Below are 20,059 nucleotides of genomic sequence, written 5' to 3'. Positions count from 1 at the left end.
GCATGGATATTACAGTGTGGATCGAGCACAAATCAGTAAAAGACATCTATTGTCCAAGCACCTAAGTCCATCAAATATGGACTTCAATAACACCCAAGTCCACCAACTATGGAATCTATTTCATAGTTAAGAGCAATAGGGAGTTTTACAATCACAATACATAGTTCTCTACCTTGGTTTGGCCAAAAAATGATTGTAATGATTTTACACACAGTAGGTGTATCTGAGGAATGATGCAAGTGTGGGTTTGTATAGTCCATTGTGAGTGCCATGTGTTAAGGCATAAACAACCCATTGTTTATGGATCCTTGCAAGGATACATTGGGGTTCAAGTAGTTGTAACCAACTCCCAGTGCGGATATGCCATTTGGGAACCGAATGCGTGTAGGGTTGAATCTTGTTCCATAGGTCTACGAATAACTCATTAATGCAATCAATCAAGCATAATTTGGATACAGTCTCTCTTTCTGCATATGTGTTTTTCTTTGTTTTCTCTGAGTATTCATGCCTATATCCATAGTAATTTTGAGTATGCTCTTTGCTACATCTGCATAGTCTATTTCCTTGTAGTGCTTTCTATGCATTCCATGTAGAGGTGCTACAACATTCTATATAGAACTGTAAATGCTATTACAGCTTGAACATTGATCATTAGTAGCCACTTGCATGTCACTTTCCCCCCTGTGATGTGGGTTTTTGTAATAAGACTTCTTTGGGTGGTTTAGTTGGGATATAGGAGGTCATTTTGAGTGTTGGGAAGCTGGCACAAGGGGTCTGATGCAAGAGATCTTCAACATAATTTAATATCTTAGGATGTTAAATATATGTGAAAAATCCCACAATTTTATATCATAGAACATTAACTTGAGAAGGTAGAATAGGTCTTTAAGGAGACACTAGCTTAAACAAGTATGGTGTAGAATTGAAAAAGGGAAGTCTTTTGGTCACCTCAGAATGGGCTATTGCAAGAGGAAGAAAATCAATTCTTGGGAACAACTTTGTAAAATAATGTTGCACATTTTCTCTTGTTGCATCTGTGGTGTAAGAGTTTTTCTTTGAGGGAGGTTGTTCTGCTTGAGAAAGTTTTTCTGTCCACCCTAGGAGGTTGGATGATGAACCATGTTACATCTAAATGAGGAGTGGAATTTATGGAAAGTAGGTGGGAAGATGGTCCTAAATAAACCCATTGCCTAGATCTTCTAAAGATAGCACGATGTTGCAAAACTCGTGAGTCGCAAGCAACATAAAATGCAACATGGAAAACATGATCTTGTTGATTCAAAAAGCTTCTCGAGAAGGAAAGTATACATTCCTTGGAAGTTGTTCAATAATTCTCAATTATAGAGTGCTTGCTGAGTGGTTTGAGGTCACATGAGTACTTTAATTCTTGACAAGCTTTTGTCGCAAGATAGAATCACTGAATACTTTTATTTCCCAGCAAGTTTCATGTCTATTGTATGGATGTGAGTGTAAAACATAAAAGCACTTGTTAAGGGATTGTTTTAATTGCTCGAAAAAGTTGGAAGTGCTTTCAGAGTGTGGTGCAATTTCCAAACCTAATACTAGCCTTTTCACGTGCATCTAAATGGAGACTAGTAGTATTAATAGCCCATCAGCGAGTTACTTCGATGATTGATGTAGTATGGCTTTATCTTTGGGCTGTGATTCTCTTGGCACTCTGGAGTAAAGGAAAATAAATTATATTTTGAGATGCGGGTAGCAGGAAAACTTAAGTTGATGGTGGGTTGAAAATATTCATGATAGATGTGAGTTGTCTTATGTAACCATCATATACTCGGTAGTGCATTTCTTCTTGACATTGGTTGTGCTCTACACACTAAGTTTAATTCCCCCTCAGTTGACTCAATTTTGTGTGGTGTTCTTCCTTGAAAGCTCAATGAAGCTATGACCTCGTCTTGTCATCCTTTCATTGTGACCCGACATTATATGATAGAAATTGATATAATTTGTTGTTGCTTAAGGCATGGGTAAATGGACTCACATGTTATTTGGAAAATGTAATGTGGATGCAAATTTCCTCATGCAAAAAAGATGTCTTGAAATCCATCTGCATATGCTCCATATCCTCTGTTGCCACAAGTCCAAGTACACATCTAAGTGTGGTCATCTTCACAACTAGAGAGAATATTTCATCAAAGTCCACACCCTTCTCTTGCTTGAACCCTTTAGCAACCAAATGGGCCTTGTACTTAGGCACATCATCACTTGTGACCTTCATCTTATAGACCCATTTCTTTCCATGTATCAAAGAAACCAAGTCCCAAGTCTTATTCTTTATGAGTGAAATCATCTCTGATTGCATAACATACTCCCACTTGTGCTAATCCTCATGCATCATAGCCTCTTTGTAGTAGCAAGAAGGCTCCCCACAATTAGTAAGCATCACATAGTCTACCCTTGGATCAAATCTCTCAAGTAGTCTAGACACTCTAGCTGATCTTCTCGAGGGCATTTCAACTTGTTGTCCCACCTGCATATCAGCCACATTTGGCTCATCATTTCAAATAAGAAAATTGGAGACTCTAGAGATGGGTAATGGTGGCCATCCACAATTTAGGTAGCCTTTATAGTATACAAACCTGCTAGTGGCTTGTGGAGTCCTAACTACCTTTCACCATGTAGCTGCTAACTTTTCACTTGGTCTTGCTACTTTCCATGAAAACTGCCCGTTGCCAATGATTGAGTGGTGACTAGTGGTAGCCCTTTGCAATGAGTGAAGTGAGTGAAGTTCCACTTGCAAAATTAAAAAGGGAACAAAAAGGTCTGCTTGCATGAATCTTTAAATGATAGATCTCTCATCTACGAGTCTTTAGTTTTACCCCCCTCTTTCACTTTCAAATTGGTTCCTCTCCATCTTTATGTTTTCTCCTCCTCTTTCAAGAATTTCTTTTCAACATTAGAACAATGCTTCCCCATCCTCTCCTTCCAAGTAGCGACTCGGCGTATAGCATCCACAACACACCACTATGAGCATGTACATGCATATACATGGGGTATTAATCTCGTGCCTCTAGAGCTACATGTCTACTTTGAGTATGCACAATCTAATGTACTCGAGTAATTCTTGTATGCACTCTCTCCATCTTTTTTTATGGCTATGGTTGGCATTAACCAAATAGGTGTAGGTCAATCTCTCACTAAAAGATTCTTGCATCTTGGTTAATGGTGAATTTCCCTAATCTACACATTAGTAACTTTTTACTTGGTCCATGTTATTTTTTAAAAGTTTTAATTACCGGGTCCATGTTAACGCAGGCCTAGAGCATGTTGAACAACACATTTGCAAGTTGATTAGATCATAATTTTATGCCTACAAGGCTTTTGTCAAAAGGGCAATTCTCACAAGTGTCGTGTCATCTATGCTAGCTCACAGACCATGGGAATGCTTGATATATCAATAGAAATTATTGTAATAGGAGAGTAGAAATAAAGGGTTGAAGAGGCAAGATCATCTATCCTAGCATATGTTGCCACCTCACTTGTGGCTTGCATTAACACAAACCACAAGATGCTTGCAAGAGGATGTGTCATTGCCACTACACTTGTGGTTTGAGTTAAGGCAAAACACAAAGATTATGTCTCATTGCCATCCCCAACAGCAAGGAAGTGACATGTGTTCATGTAGACTAAGCGAAGCTCCATAAATAATTACAATGCCTATTTAATAAGTTGTCCTGTCCATTTGTAATGGGCTATAACGTGGTCCACGCTAATGTAGACATCTATTATGCAAGGTGATTCTTGACTTACTCATGGTGAAAAGAAGTGGACTTTAGATATGTAATAGTTTTAGCATCCAAGATTAGTTGAGCCTAACTTTTACTTTTATGACGTTGACATTATGTTAATTAAACACAGCTTCACTGGATCACAAAATTACAAGTTGCAATCCACATTGTTGTCTGGTGCCAAGTGAAGAGGCTTTCTCTCGTTCTTCTCACTCAATGTTGGAGACGCATAATCAAAGATTCATGAGCTGTACTAGGGCTTTTGCAAGAAGGGTTACCTAAGCTTTGGTTCTCTTTTTCTTTCTTTCCTTTTTGCATCGAAAAGAAGCTTTTAATATTATATTCATAAGATATTTACAATCAAGTCCCTATCATACAAAACTCCCTCCAAAGAGATAAGCTAGAGAAATTAAGATAGCATTTGTAGCCCTGTAAAGAGCTGTCAAAACATATAGTCCACCAATTCTTCTTTGATTGGGAAAAGAGGGGAGATAGCATGTGGCTGCAAGTCCTACAAGGAACATTGCATCTGGTGAAGATTCTGTGGTGCTCTTCAATCTCCATTTGCAAAGCTATGAGAGTTCTTCATTGTAATTATGAATGTCCTAATCAAGCTAGAGCTTAGCCTAACAATTAAAACATTAGTTCTTACATGAGCATTTTTGAAAAACCAGTGAGCAAAGAGTTGTTCCTCAATGATAGATTCATCATTAAATTGCACGGCATTCGTGGAAATCTAAATAAATTGATCAAGGCCCAAGAGGCATAAGATATCTTTATTGCATCACCTATCAGCAGAGACTTCTAGTTGAGGGGTTCCCCTATGTGAGCTATAAAAATTTCTAGACCTTCCTAGCACCAAGGCACGTGATGAAAAGATGGAAGACATCTTCTTTGATATCAGGGTATCTCTTATAGAACCCATCCCCTTTACCAATCCTTAAGCTTCTACAATTAGTCCATACAGCTTTATGCAATATGATCTAGAGTAATGTGGACTTTTTTTTTTTGCTATTTGTGTTCCATATCAACAAGAATCTACTTCTCCATTTAAAAATGTTGTCATAAATATTTCACCTACCATTCAATGTAGTAACTAATTCTTCAATATCTTTTGAAGGACTTGGAATGGGTAAGTGAGAGCTTCCAACCCAACTAAATTCTCTATTGTAAATTAGAACTTCACCCCCTTTCCAAGTGAGGTTATTGTGCCACAAAAGAATCCTACTCATAACTAGTGTTACTCCACAATCGTTCCCAAGTTTGAAAACCTTTTTGAACAGATGCCAAGCCCTCAGCAAGTTAGCATCATTCAAAGGTTTATTTTTGAATAACATAGGTACCCAAATGAAGTCTATACCTATAAAATAACATTTATCATATAATATAATTTGTCCTTTAATTTGTTCAAAGGCATACCACAAAGTTTTCCATAACTAGCTCCAGTTGGTCATACAAGGCTCTCAATTGTAGATGATTAATAGCATGGGGTAGTCTTCCATTTAGGTGCTCTTACAAGTTTTAGAAACTTGCAATTCCTTAGTAGTAAGTTCTCCTAGTCCATGTCAGGGTGAGTTATAGATTTTATGATCTGTAAGGATGCTAACTTGGAAGATGCTTGCTAGATATTGACCAAACCCAGTCCTCCTTCCTCTTATGGCCTAGTGTAGAAGGACCACCTTACTTTAGAGATTCTTATCTTAGTCCCACAAGAAAGATCTATAGATTCTGATAAACTTTTCTAGCCTAGCTTGAGATGAGCACCAACAAGACAAATTAAAAATAGAAATAGGGTAGATACAAAGGTTGACCACCTTCTTCCTTCCAGATTTTCCTAAAATCCCCTCCATCTATCAAGTTTTCTCCTCAGTCAATTGAGAAACCACTCTGACCTTTCTTTCATACTAACATTGAAGCCTATGGGTATGCCTAAAAGCCTGAAGATTGTCCTTAAAATATTTTTTTGCAACCCTTTTGTCTTAGTTGATCTTGATATTTTCTTGACAATATTGCATAACCCATTTTAGAATGGTTAACTTTTGATCTTGAGGCAAGACAAAAAACGTTTAAACTTCTCAAGGCATTTTCTATGTGAAGATGAGTGTTTCTAATAGTCACATTGGTGTCATCTGCAAAATGTTGGTTGACCAAGTGCTTTCCTAAAGGTAGTTCATTCCCCTTGAGAGCATCCTTGTCAACTTGATCTTGAATCAACCACCTCAAATCATCTACTGTTATTGCAAATAGAAGAGGTGCTAGGGAGCATTCTTGCCTAATGGATATTTTTAGCATTAAAAGATTGTGACATTTCTCCATTCACACAAAGTTTGGCTAAGGCATTTGTGAGTAGTAGGGCCACAAAAGAAGTAGATATTTCCCCTAGAACCAAGTCTTTAAGGGATTGTAGAATGAAGTCCCAAGTTAACCTATCATATGCCTCATCAAAATCGATTTTAATGAAGCAAATGTCTCGATTTGTCTCTTTTGCATGAGCACACTATTGATTATAGCTTCCAAAATATGTCTACCCTTGATAAATCCCTTTTGCTATTGTAGTATCCATTTATCCATTTTATTCTTTAGCGTCATTGGTAGAGCTTTGGGGAAAAAATTATAACTACAATTGAGCATTGTGAATGGCCTCCAATTTTTTGATTCAATTCTCTCTCCTTCTTTTGGAATGCGTTTTGATCAATTCCTCCATACAAGTGTCCTAAAAGGCTACCCACAACCATACATTCCTACAAAGCTTAATCAATCAAGGTCCGAAAGTGTCCCATAAGACTTTATAGAACTCTATGGTCAAACCATCTTCACTAGGTGTTTTGCCATTAGCCATTGCAGAAAATGCCTCCTTTGGCTCATGCAATGAAAACTTAGTGTCAAGCTAGATTTTGTCTAAGTTTGAGACCATTTTTTTCCTTGTCTCTTGCTAACATCTGAGGCAAGCCTCCATTACCTTGCCATTAGGAATATGCACAGTATTGAGCATCCCCTTGAAGTGTTTAAGAATTATCTCCATGTTTTCCTCAATTGAAGAGGCACATGAGAATTCATCCTTCTTGAGGAAAGGTATTTTTTCCTAGGTTCTCTTTTTTATGATTAGCTTGTTGGTCTATATATTTTGCCAAGCCCACCAATCTCTAAAATAAGCCCTTGCATTCTACAATTTGAGTTGTTCTTGAAATCTAGTTTCCTTTCTTTTAATCAGCAACAATTGATGCTAAGCCTGAGAGTCTAAGCTTCTTGTTTTTCCTTCTAGATCCTCCAATTCCTCTTTCAACCTGCCCATTCTTTTGGCTCTGATAACTACTCTATTTTTCCTTCCCTCTTTAAGAATTCTTTGTGTATTTTCCACTGCATCTTGCCACCCTTGAGAGCATGTTTCAACTAAAGAGAACACTAAATTCCACATTCTAATAATGTCATGCTACATGGGCTGGAGGTTAAAGAGAGAAGTGTTAGTTTTAAACCAGGAGCTTTCCTTCTTGCCAAATGCAAAATCTACCAAGTGAGAAAATGTTTGGGTTTTGAAAGAGTCAATGAAGAAAAAAGTGTGCTCTTCATCTCCAATGATTGGTTTGAAATTGTTTGGGACATAAATTCTATCAAGTCTAGCTTGTCGTCTAAGTTTCCCAATTTTCCTGTTATAACAAGTAAAGATACCACTTTTCCATTTTGCATATTTTATTTAAGCTCCTCCCATATCTACTCTACATATTCAACCATGTCAAAATCCCTACCAACGCACTATTACAACTGTTAACATCCATGGAGTATAGTTGCCGAATGCAGGGTAATCAATGATTAGAGGTAATTAGGATTCACAATTTACTTCAACAGTTGCAACCATGAAAGGAGTACAATAAAAGCTCAAGGAGTTTGAGCCCCAAATACCCCAATGGTCAAAGATTGCAGGCAATGGTCATAGATTGCAGGTTCCAGCTGCAAAATGCCACAAAATGTGACTAGTGCGGTTAAGTGGCTTGCAGGAGTCAAGCCGCAAGTAGCCCAAGATCAGCCTCGCCACTCTAGGTTTTAAGCCTCGTACAGGGGTTTGAGCCCCAAATAGCTTAGGGCTTAGAGGCGCGAGGCTAACACAAGTGCTATTTGGGAGCCGATTAGGAGCACCTCCTAATTCTAGGCTTGTCCCAAGCACTCTTATATGTTTAACACAAGTGCTATTTTCGACCATAGAGGGAGAGATGAAATAGATAGCAATATGCCTTGGCACCCTATGAGCCCAAGAGCCTTTTAATCTAAAGAAAGGGAGAGTGCTAAAAGGAAAAGGGTTGGCCCTCCCTTCAAAGTTTGACATGTATAAGTCTACCATTAGACATCATCTTGGGGAGACAGTTTATTTCATAGTAGTCACTGAAAAGACAATGGAAGCTTTATGGAAAAAGCTGTGTGCTACATATGAGAAAGAGATTGCCTCAAACAAAGTCTATCTCATGAAGAGATTGTTTGAGCTGCACATGAAGGAGGGAGTATCCATAGCTTTGCACTTGAATGAATTTAACATAATTTTCAGTCAGCTTCAAGCTCAAAAGCTGAATTTCAAAATGCGGAAATGAGGGCAATATTTCTCCTATGCTCATTACCATCGTCATGGGATACTTTCTGTACTGCTATTAGTAACTCCGCACCTGGTGGAGTATTGAACTTTGATGATGTGGTTGGTAGCTTGTTGGCCGAGGAGATTAGACGGAAGTCAATGGAAGGCAACAAGTATGACACAGCCTTAAATGTGCAAAGACCAAATGGTTGACTTTGGTCTTCATTGTTGTATACACAAGTTTGGAATACAAACTCCCTCTTCTCTTCCAAAAGTGTCTTTGGGTGTTATATTGTCTCCTTTGTAGTGCCTTTGTGTTTGCCACTCCATCCCCCTTCACTCTCTCTTCCCCTTCTCTTTCTATCTCCATTCTTCCCTCTCTTCTTCCCTCTCCCCTTTCCCTCTTTCTCTCATGGAAACATAGTGCAACAATCCGGAAGCCGCTTGCTTAACACAAGTGGATGGCTCATGCTTGTAGTGCTCTCACAAGGAAGTAGCTTGGAGTGGAGGTTCCAACAGCATCCCTTCAACATCCCCACGACACTGGAGTCATCATCGAGACCACATTTTTGGCGCCACTATCGGGAAATACAGGTATGCTTTTGCATTGCACTTGATTTCTTTCATAATCTACCCATTTCACAAGGCTTCAATCTTAACTTGGAGATTTGATAGTGGAGTTGTAGGAGAGGAAAGAGTGAGGAAGTGTGAGTTTGGATGAAAAAGTGAGGAAAACTGTCATTTTCTGTTGGAAAGTCTTTTTGATCATTTGAAGCTTTTTTTTGTCTTTTAGTGTTTTGAGTTGGTATGAAGAGAGTTTGAAAGATTGCAAGGAGTGTATGATGTCAAAACTCATAAAAAACAACCAAGAATGATGAATCATGCTCAATTTCGAAGTTGTTTTGTGTGAACACTCACCCCTCAAGAATATCTTGCATTTTGACACTCAAATGTTGTTTTTCTTTCAAGTTTTTTTCATTGAGTAGGTAGATTAGGTAGTATAGCATCCCCCTAGCACAAAAACCAAAAAAACCTAAACAAAAACTCCAAATTCTTTAAAAATCATCAAAAACCAGTTAGTGACATAGCACTTTTCTATCCCCATGGGCGACAGCATAGAGCTATCCCATCGACCATCGCCATAGCCATATCCCAACGGTCAAACTTTGTTGACCTGTCCACCATAGCTCTATCCCCATGACCTAACTTTTGACCATGGTCTAACCCACCACCCTAATTAAATGCATGTCAGAGTTAATTATCCCGCTGGTCTAACAACCGTTGACTCATTGCCATAGCACTTATCCCCATGATCATCGTTATAACATTATCTCGCTGATCAATGACTTAAGTTATCTCCACGTTCGTATTCATATCCCACCGATCCATATATTCTACCAACCGGCATGGTAAGCTCATCCCCATGGCTGTTGCCATTTTGATATCCCCACGATCGTCACTATAATTATTCCACAAACTGACGCATTAGGCATTATCCCGCCGACCCCATTATCCCTCCGTCCGTTTTCCTAAGCTCTCATCCCTACATCTGTGGGGATACCACGTGCGTCCTATCCTACCAAACATGTGGTACTACCTATCCCACCAACCGATGCATTAGATACTATCCCACTGCCCGTTGCTAACTGGTATCTGGTCAATCGGCGTGTTAGCCTATCCCTACGACCATCGCCATAGAGCTATCCCTACAACCATGGGGATACGCTTGGGGTAGTCCAAAATAAAACTTAGAAAACTACAGTTTGACCTGAGTGTGCCCTGTTAGAGGTCTCATACATGCACTTGCGGTATGAAAGAATTTTGTCCAAGGATCCTGCAATGGAAGACAGTGCTTCAAGCCCACCTTTCACCCTAGCTGGGAATCAGCCCGATGCGAAAGCTCAATTCCTAGCTCAGCCCACCTTTCACCCTAGCTGGGAATCAGCCCAATGCGAAAGCTCAATTCCTAGCTCCCACTCTATGATAGGACCCTGACAAGAGGATCCCATCTAGCTTTGACGAGACGGAGGGCTTGGACAAGGTAATGCAAGACCCCTAGAGTCCAAGGGATTCCGAAGCCCCCTTCACTAGTGTGGCCTCTCCCAACTCTCCTACTCCTTCTGTAGCATTCAATTTAAGAGGTACATTATCCAACATGTTTGGACGTTTAGGCCGAACAGAGTTGGCAAAAATGGAGAACCCCTTCACCGGCATGTTCATGGAAAGGGAAGGTGAACAACAACCATCTCCTGAAACACAGACGAGGACTAAAACCACCTTTGTGGACCGAGGACCCTCCTTCGCAAGGCACCCTCAATGGGAACACATGGATGATGAAGATCCATGGATGAGGGACTTTCGAGGACAAGACCCTAGCCGAGGAGATGTGAGGCTCTCAAGGAGGGGCATCTTATGAACCCCCAATCGTCCATGTGCCACCAACTTTCGTCAACTATGTGGCTCCACAAGTTCCCACCCTATCGCCCATTGTATGGAACCACCGTGCCCATGCCCCATGACCCACCCCCTCCTGGAGTTCGGCCGTTTCCATCCGTACTGATTGCTCCAATGAATGTCGGCCTTGGCGCATCTGTTCCAATGCCGGTACCAGCAACTTAATGGATTCTACCACACCAGGGCCATGATTAAGGACACCCCTATGTAGGCACACAATGGCACTGCCTCTGCCAACTTGCCCAAATAGTGCTAACTGATGAGGCACACATCTTGGTGAATGCCCTAGGAAGGGGGGCCAAGCTACCTCCACCTGCCCCAATGTTTCCCGCATGGATCACAAATCCCTCAAGGAGCTGACCTATAGCCATCTCCAAGTTAATGACCAAATTCCTTGGGGAAGGAGACCCAGTCTCCCATGTGGAGCCATTTGAGCAGATATGTGAAGCCTTTGGAGCTCTTAGAGATCTAGAAATGGCCAATGCATTTGGTCGTAGCATGGATGGCAAAGCAAGCCAATAGTAAAGGGCTCTCACCTTGGAAGAAAAAGTCAACTGGGAGACCCTGAGAAAAGCCTTCATTGTGGGGTTCGCCCCTAGTGGACATAAATGGAGCCCAATTAACTAGCTATATGAGGTAAAGCAGAATGACAAGGAATCGTTTCGGGATTACATAGCCAGAATCAAGCACCTCAATTCCCATTGTGAACCATACAAGCAGATGTGCGATGAACGATTGTTGCCCCGCTTCCTCATCAAATTGGCAGACCTGCTGAAGTTGCACGACCACCTGATGGTTATGAATCCTACCTGCTTTGATCTATGTAGTAGGGTGGCTATCAGTATAAGTGACAATATGATGGACAATGTAAGGGTTAAAGGTTACTGTGCCTTTACCCTGGTTATGTACAATACTCAAACACATATATAAATGAATGAAAAAGAAGATTAGGGTGTTCTGCACCCACCAAAAACTTGTGTGGCTCTCTGTTTCTCTCTCTCCCTCTTCTGTTGCTTCCGTTGAGAGCACTCTCAACTGGTATCAGAGCTCAGGTGATCTAGCTAAGCGTGCGCGAATGCTTGGAAGCTCATCAGCTCTGTGGGAAGCTTTGTGGGTGACTTTACTTGCATCCAAGTGCGCAGAGACCTTGAAGGAACCTTTGGAAAAGTCACTTTGGTTTTGCAAAGTGGTTTTGACAGCCTATTAAGTGTTTTTAAAGAAAAAGTCATTTTTTTTAGCTTTTCCCTGTTCTGTTCGACGACAGAGACTCCGTATTTACTTTTAGAGGCAACCATTTCCTACTTTTGGTGTCCATTTCACTTCAAGAGCTTGGAAACACCTTCATTCTTGAATTTGGAATCATTTCATTGGATTTCTAACTCACTGTGTTAGTTTCAACGTTTTTCTTCCCCAAGTGTTGGAACTCAAGTTTGGAGCAACCATTTGCAGATTTGTCGGCTCCGCTAGACTCAAGAGGTCCTAAAACTTCTATGTTGCTCATCATTCGCACTCCGGTGGAGTTTATAAACAGTTCAGTTTCCAAAAACGTTTTTTAGTCTGTGTGTTGGACCTAGTGATTAGGACCACGGTTTCCAAAACCGTCTATCCCATTGCGTTTTGGATACCTAGAAACCCCTATGTGTGTTAGTTCTTGCGCAATTCGGTGGAGTATTTTCAGAGTTCTAGATCTCTCTGTATTTGATTTCGTCTCTCTGTTATGCATTTTTCATTCTAAGGTTTTGAAACCTTAGATTTATGCCACATGGCAGTGGATAAGTGTTGACTCCCATTTCTCTCATTGGTTGGGATTTTGGAGTTTCAGCAGAAGAGAGATATTTGCATATTGTCTTGTTGAGTCCGATTATGCAATGGCACCCATGTTTTGAGGCATCTCAAGTTCTATTTTTAGTAGCGGTCATTGCCGTGGGACCATGATTTCTTGAGCATACCTTATGGAAATCACTCTGGTTGCAGTTTGAGCCATGTGCACTCATTCCTGGTGTGCATTGGGTTACAGTGGATTATTTATAGGCCATTTAGATGCATTGTGATCCTTATTGGATGCGTTGATAGGCCCAAATTGCCTTGTGGGATGATATTTTTTTATGGACGCTTTGCACATGGATACTATTTTATGCTAAGGGACAGCCATTTGACACATTGCAGGTGATGCACATAGTGTTATGCTCTCTTGGATGAGATATTGTTGATGCATATGCCCATGGATGGTGTTTATGCTTGAGCCATTTGGCACTTATTGGCATTTTGGATTACCATTGCAGTTGGCATTTTCTTTTGGGCTAGATTTGCTCATATGGATGCATAGTACATGCACATGAGTCAGCTGTATCTTTTGATGCTTTGAGCTTTGAATTTTGGTGATATTTCACTCTATTATGGCATACACATTTGGGTGCACCTGGTATTTGGTGTGATTCTCTCTTGCAGGCACTAGCATTTGGGATTTTGCTTTATTTGCATCATGGCATCCTCTTCCATGTCTGAAAAGGAGTTTTTCAGCATTAAAAAGTTTGATGGGACAAACTTTTCTTTGTGGAAAGAACAGATAAGGGGTGTGCTTATTCAAAAGAAGCAGATAAAACCCTTGCAAGGGATTGCAGCTAAGCCTGCAGCTACGTCCATAGATGAATGGAATGAGTTGGATGCATTGGCAAGTCCCATAGCAAGTCCAGGGCATGGAACATTGAGAGTCACTATTGTGGCAAGAAGAGCCACATGAAAAAGGATTGCTACAAGCTTAAACGAGAGCAAAAGGATAAGAAAAAGAGTGCAAATTGGGGTGCAAATCAGAAGGAAGAGAGTCCAAGGGAGGACAAAGGAAAAGTGAAGATCGAGGAGATCAATGCAATCACACATGATAGTGACAATGACATTCTCTTCATGTCTAGTTTATGTGCAGAGTTGCTTACCACTTCAGATGATGCATATTCCCAAGATTGGATTTTGGATTCTAGTGCTTCATTCCATGTTACTCCCCATAGGGAATGGTTCTCCACTTATGACAGTGGAAAGATAGGTTGTGTGCATCTTGGAAATGACTATGCATGTGACATAGTGGGAGTAGGTGACATAAAGTTTTCTTTTGCAAATGGGTCTGCATTTATTTTGAAAAATGTGAGACATGTGCCTAAGCTGACCAAGAGTCACATTTCAATGGGTCAGCTAGATGATGCTGGTTTTCAAACCACCTTTGGTTCTGGGAGTTGGAAAATTTAGAAGGGCTCTATGCTTTTGGCTAGGGGTGCCAAGTGTGAAACTTTGTATCCCTTGCATGTATCAAGGGTGTTTGATCATGTTGTTGCAATAACCGAGCAACCAAGCACTTCTTTATGGCATTGCCGATTGGGCCATATGAGCCAAAATGGGATGAAACTCTTATGCCGTTTGGGTTATGTACCGCATTTGAGTTTCTTTGATTTTGCATTTTGTAAGCACTCTCTCTATGGGAAGCAGACTAAATCAGCCCATAAAAGAAGGGGAAAGAAAGAGTTTGAAAAGCTTGATTTGTTGCATTTAGACGTATGTGGTCCCATGCCTACACGGTCATTACGTGGGGCTGAATACTATGTGACATTCATTGATGATGCAACTAGGAAAGTGTGGGCTTATGCTATAGCTCGGAAGAGTGATGTGTTCCAGGTATTTCAAAAATGGCTGGCCTTGGTTGAGAATCAGTCAAGTAGAACGCTTAAATGCCTACGGATTGACAATGGTGGAGAGTATCTCTCTCATGAATTTTAGCGTTTCTATGATACGCGTGGGATTAAGAGGAAGCTCACATCCCCTCATACTCCAGAGCAAAATCCAGTTGTACAAAAGATGAACCATACCATTCAAGAAAGGTTGCAATGCATGCTTTCCAATGCAAGTCTTTCTGGTGGTTTTGGGGCTGAGGAAATGAAGACTGCAGTGCATGTGATCAATAGATCACCTAGTAAGAGTTTGGATGGTGGTATTCCTAAAGAGGCATGGAGTGGCAAGAAGCCCTCTTACTCTCATTTGCGTATATTTGGGTGTGACGCATATGCACATGTGCCAAAAGAGCTTCGAAAGAAGCTAGATCCTAAGTCTACGAAATGCATCTTTCTGGGTTATGGTGAAAGTGGAGAGATGGGCTATCGTCTCTAAGATCCAGAAGCAAAGAAGATCATACGCAGCCATGATCTAGCCTTCAATGAGAAGAAGATGCATAAGGCACCCATGAGGGATGTGGAAATGAGGAGAATCACTTTCCAGGACGTGAATCCACTTGCATATGTTGATAGACAACAAGCTGTACATGCACCAAATGTGTAAGAAATGGTACCACCAAGTACTCCCACAAGTATACAATCAAGGGTAGATGATGGATCATCTATTGGTGGAAATTGTAAGCCAAATGTGACTGATATGCAGGTGGGATGGCAAGCTGAAATGCCCTTGAGAAGATCATCTAGAGTGTCTAGACCGCCTCATAGGTTTGTTCCAAGGGTAGACTATGTGATGCTTACTGATTGCGGGGAGCCTTCTTGCTATGCGAGGATCAACGCAAGTGGGAGTATGCTATGCAATCAAAGATGAGTTCACTTATGAAGAATAAGACTTGGGACTTGGTTTCTTTGCCACATGGAAAGAAAGCATTGCCATGTAAATGGGTCTACAAGATGAAGGTCACAAGTGATGGTGTGCCTAGGTACAAGGCCCATCTGGTCGCTAAAGGGTTCAAGCAAGAGAAGGGTGTGGACTTTGATGAGGTATTCTCTCCGTTTGTGAAGATGACCACACTTATATGCATGCTTGGACTAGTGGCAGCAGAGGAATATGAAGGATTTGGGACTTGCACGTCATATTCTTGGTATGCGCATCACGCGTGATTAGAATAGGAATCTCCTTTGGCTTTCACAGAAGGAGTATGTTACAAAAGCATTGCAGCGTTTCAATATGGAGGGGGGGAAGGCAGTGAGTACTCCATTTCCTCCATATGTGAAATTGAGTCATACAAATAGTCCCAAATCAGACGAGGAGAGGGCCATGATGGCCAAGGTTCCTTATGCATTAGCGATTGGGAGTCTTATGTATGCTATGATAGCTACTAGACCAGACATTGCATTTGCAGTGGGAATTGTTAGCCGGTATATGGCTAATCCAGGAAAGAGGCATTGGGAGGCAGTTGAGTGCATAATGAGGTCCATGAAGGGTACCAAGGAGATTTGCATCTGCATTGGTAGAGGAGACATGCATGTACTTGGGCACACAGATTCAGACTATGCAGGGCATGTGGATAGTAGGAGATCCACTTTGGGTTATGTGTTCACCTTTGCAAGTGGTGTAGTGTCGTGGATGTCTCGCACACAAAAGTGTGTTGCTTTGTCTACCATAGAGGCTGAGTATGTTGTAGCCACAGAGGGTTGCAAGGAGGCTATATGGCTTGATCGGCTAGTGGGAGATTTGGGGATTCATACAAGTGTGCTGACATTGCATAGTGACTCCATGAGTGCTATTTAGATAGCACGGAATCCAGTCTTTCATGCAAAGACCAAACACATTGAGGTCAGGTACCATTTCATCAGGGAGGTACTTAAGGACAAGCGCATAGAGCTTGTTAAGGTTCATACAAATGATAACCCTACATATATGCTGACGAAGAGTCTACCTAGTCAGTGGTTTGAGTATCGTCATGTATTGATGGGCATTGGATAGTATGCTCACTGGTTGTTCTCCCTTAACAACACATTGTCCTTTAAGTGGGAGGTTGTGGGGGTTAAAGGTCACTATGCCTTTACCTCGGTTATGTACAATACTCAAACACATATATAAATGAATGAAAAAGAAGATTAGGGTGTTCTGCACCCACCAAAAACTTGTGTGGCTCTCTGTTTCTCTCTCTCCCTCTTCCATTCTGCTTCCGTTGAGAGCACTCTCAGACAAGGCTAATTTGGATAAAACATCGATCCCATCAGAAGAAGCACCATCAGTCATCAGGTCTTCCAGTGTGAAGACGATCAAGAAGGAGACCCATGCACCCAAGGGCTTGGATATGAGTGAGCTGGCCTCAAATTTTCTGAATCAGCTAGGCCAACAGTGGACGTTAGGAACCTCCAAGGAGGCACCATGCAACCCCCACTTGTTTACATAGAGAGACAACGTCTGGTGTGGGGTATGCAATGACAACCATCCCTCCAATGATTTTCCTTGCTTGAGGGCAAGGCCAACACTCTAGTGTGCACTTGATCTCACCTTTCTATCTCGCCTTTCAACTTTGCCACCTCCGCCCTCAACTTTACTGCTACACCGTCACCATGTGTATGGAAGAAGCCTCCATGGAATGGACCATCCACAATGAAACTTTGAGTGGAATCATCCAACCTCCTAGAAGGAAGCTTCTTATCAGGACTCATTTCCTTCAAAGCTTATTGTTGCCATCCTGCATTTTGAGTTCTTGAATGCAGTGGTCTATGTTGGAGAAGAGAGGGTGGCAATAAAATATGCACCTCAATGGGACATCTATGGCTTGCAACACTTTCTATTAGAGGCATCGCTGTCAAAAAAATATGTTATTGTCCCTGACAAATACATGGGCTATACCATCAAGTGTTTGGAAAGAGGATGGCTATAACAAGAGGAGGATGGCTATAACAAGAGGTCTACATGTCAAGGATGACAAAGTGGGTGCAACCACTGAGAAGAGGTCTACGACGTGGAGGATTCACTTGTCCATTCACGTGACAATGTTATGCATGAGAAATGTGTCATTCCATGGATTCTAGAGTGCAATGGTGCCTCAATCCTCCAAACTAGAATCCACACGGGCGAGATCTTACAAGTCTTTGAAGTGCCTAGGTGTACAATGGCAATATTGTAATGTGCCCTCCAAAATTAAGGGATGGGGATGGTAGGTTTGGAATGGAGCTGAAATATCATGGCCACATATGGACTAAACTAGCAACAACCAATATATCTATTCCATGTACTATCAAGATGAGTCACTTTGTGGATCTCTTGAGTGTCATCATAGCTCATGTGCTTACAACGTCAGCATCAAGAAATTCAATAAAATTTCTTTAAAGGACTTTTAGAGAAGAAGATTGCAATTGGAATGCTAGTAGATGGGGGACACAAGATCATTTGCCAGTACTGTTGTAAGCTAGTGTATTGCATCGGCAATTGCAACTGTTTGGTTGATTATGTGTGCTAGTCGATTAGTCGATAACTCGGTTGATGGTGCATGTCAAAGAACATCTTCATGTTGTACAACCGAGAACGTCCAAGCCAATGATAGAACAGGTCATGCATGTTGTGTCAAGAGTCATGAAGCTGGACAGAAACTCTAGTCTGCTGCTAGAGTATGGGTTATGTATTTGTTGTTGAAAGAAGAGTATGGTATAAACCACTCATTATTGCTAGGAATAATGAACTCAACAACTCATTATTGCTAGAGTTGATTCCCCTCGTTGAAAATCAAAGGTCCCTTCCCTTTGTTTGCTTTGTCTTAAAAGTTCTAATGACTATATCCATCGTGTAATGATGGCTTTTATTGTTTTGGTAATGTCATGTGTCGTGCATACCCGAACCATTAGGTTGACTTTTATTGTTTTGGCAATCTTATTTGTCATGCCATGTATGGGCAATCATTAGGTTTCAATGCACCTGCTCGTAAAACAAACAACACAACTACCTTTTGCCGATGGTTATGATGCCATCCTAATGTTGAAGAGGCAGTCAATGTTTCCTTTCTTTCATAGTAGTTGTTTCCAACCAACGACAAGATTCTCCAAATGACAAATGCTTCATTTTCAAGATGGCCATGAATCGCCCTCCGTCCGGGGTGGAGTTGGTAAACCGCATGTGATGGAGTGGGAGTGGAGATTTGCATAAGGCCTTTTGATCACACATAGTGTCATCGGTTGGGTGACAATGGGCTATCATTCAAGGTGAGTTAATTACTTAGTGACTTGCATGCATACTAGCATCTCATTGGGCATACAAGTTGGTTGTTTACTGGCGTTCAAGAGTTGGTGACTATCGCCACGTGCGAGATGAAGGAGAAGTGCGCGAGCATTTCTTGCTTTGAATTTTCTATTTGGGGCTACAACACATCATTTGTAGCTTCATTAAAATCAATGATAGCCAAAGGAGTTTAATCCAAATCTGCAATATCTTTCACGTCAATATAGCCCTCAGATTCATTGAAGACAACATATCTACTAACAATGAGCTTTCATGTGACTGGATTCACAACTTGTAGCCTTTTCTTGCATAGTTGTATCCATTGAAAACATCCCTCGGATTCATTGAAGACAACATCTCTACTAACATTGAGGTTTTGTGTGACTCGATTCCACAACTTGTAGCCTTTGCTTACATGGTTGTATCCATGCATTCGTTGCTCAGTAAAATTGAGTAGTCTTACACATGCTTCTTTTGATAATGTGGCAAGGCTATCCCCAATGCTCTCATCACCTCAACTAGAAAATTTTCCCGAATAAAACACCCTTCTTTACTTATGAACTAAGTGATTTTTTTCTAAAGGTGAAATAAAAACCCCTTCTGTTATTATAACCTTGTTAAAAATTTTAAAAAAGTTAAATTTAAATACCCCTCCTTTTGAATGCACATGGTACACTAAAATTTTATGAGATGAACTCCCCGAGATTTGGATGAAACCATTGACCACCAATATGTCTATCCAATGTACTGTGAGGTTAAGCTATTGTGTTGGGGCTTTGGAATGCCACAAAGTATTACTGACATGGCTTGTCCATTGCGCTTGTCGAATTTCTTCTGCTTCTTTGATGAGATAACAGAACTAGTACTGGAGGAACTGGATACATTTCCTTGTGAAGGAGACGCAGGCACATCAAGAGGATGAGTCATAGGCCTTTTGCAATTAAAATATGCTTGACCATGAATGCCCGCATTGCATAATTTGTACCATCGAGTTTGTGAGTGACATGATTGTGGAACGACCTCCAAACAATCCTACCTCCAACTACTAGGCAGACCAAACTAAGCTACAACTGTCTGTTGTTGCCCAACTCGTGTTGCTACTACTCTTAGCCGTGAAGTAGGTTGTCGTGAGACAATCGCCCTTTACAAGCAGCTATCCAGCAAATTAGCAATAATGGAGAAGGTTCACTGACTTTTACACAGTGCCCTCCTTCTCTTCTTGTTGCCACCTTCCTTTATGACTCGACTTTGGAGCTTTTTGCAAGGTGCTTCAGGCAGACCAAACTAAGCTACAACTGTCTGTTGTTGCCCAACTCGTGTTGCTACTACTCTTAGCCGTGAAGTAGGTTGT

The sequence above is a fragment of the Dipteris shenzhenensis genome, chromosome 20 (genome assembly GCF_047967505.1).
Source record: "Dipteris shenzhenensis isolate YYH24624 ecotype China chromosome 20, Dip_SZ_1.0, whole genome shotgun sequence".
Taxonomy (NCBI): domain Eukaryota; kingdom Viridiplantae; phylum Streptophyta; class Polypodiopsida; order Gleicheniales; family Dipteridaceae; genus Dipteris; species Dipteris shenzhenensis.
Note: the sequence above shows the minus strand (reverse complement) of the source record.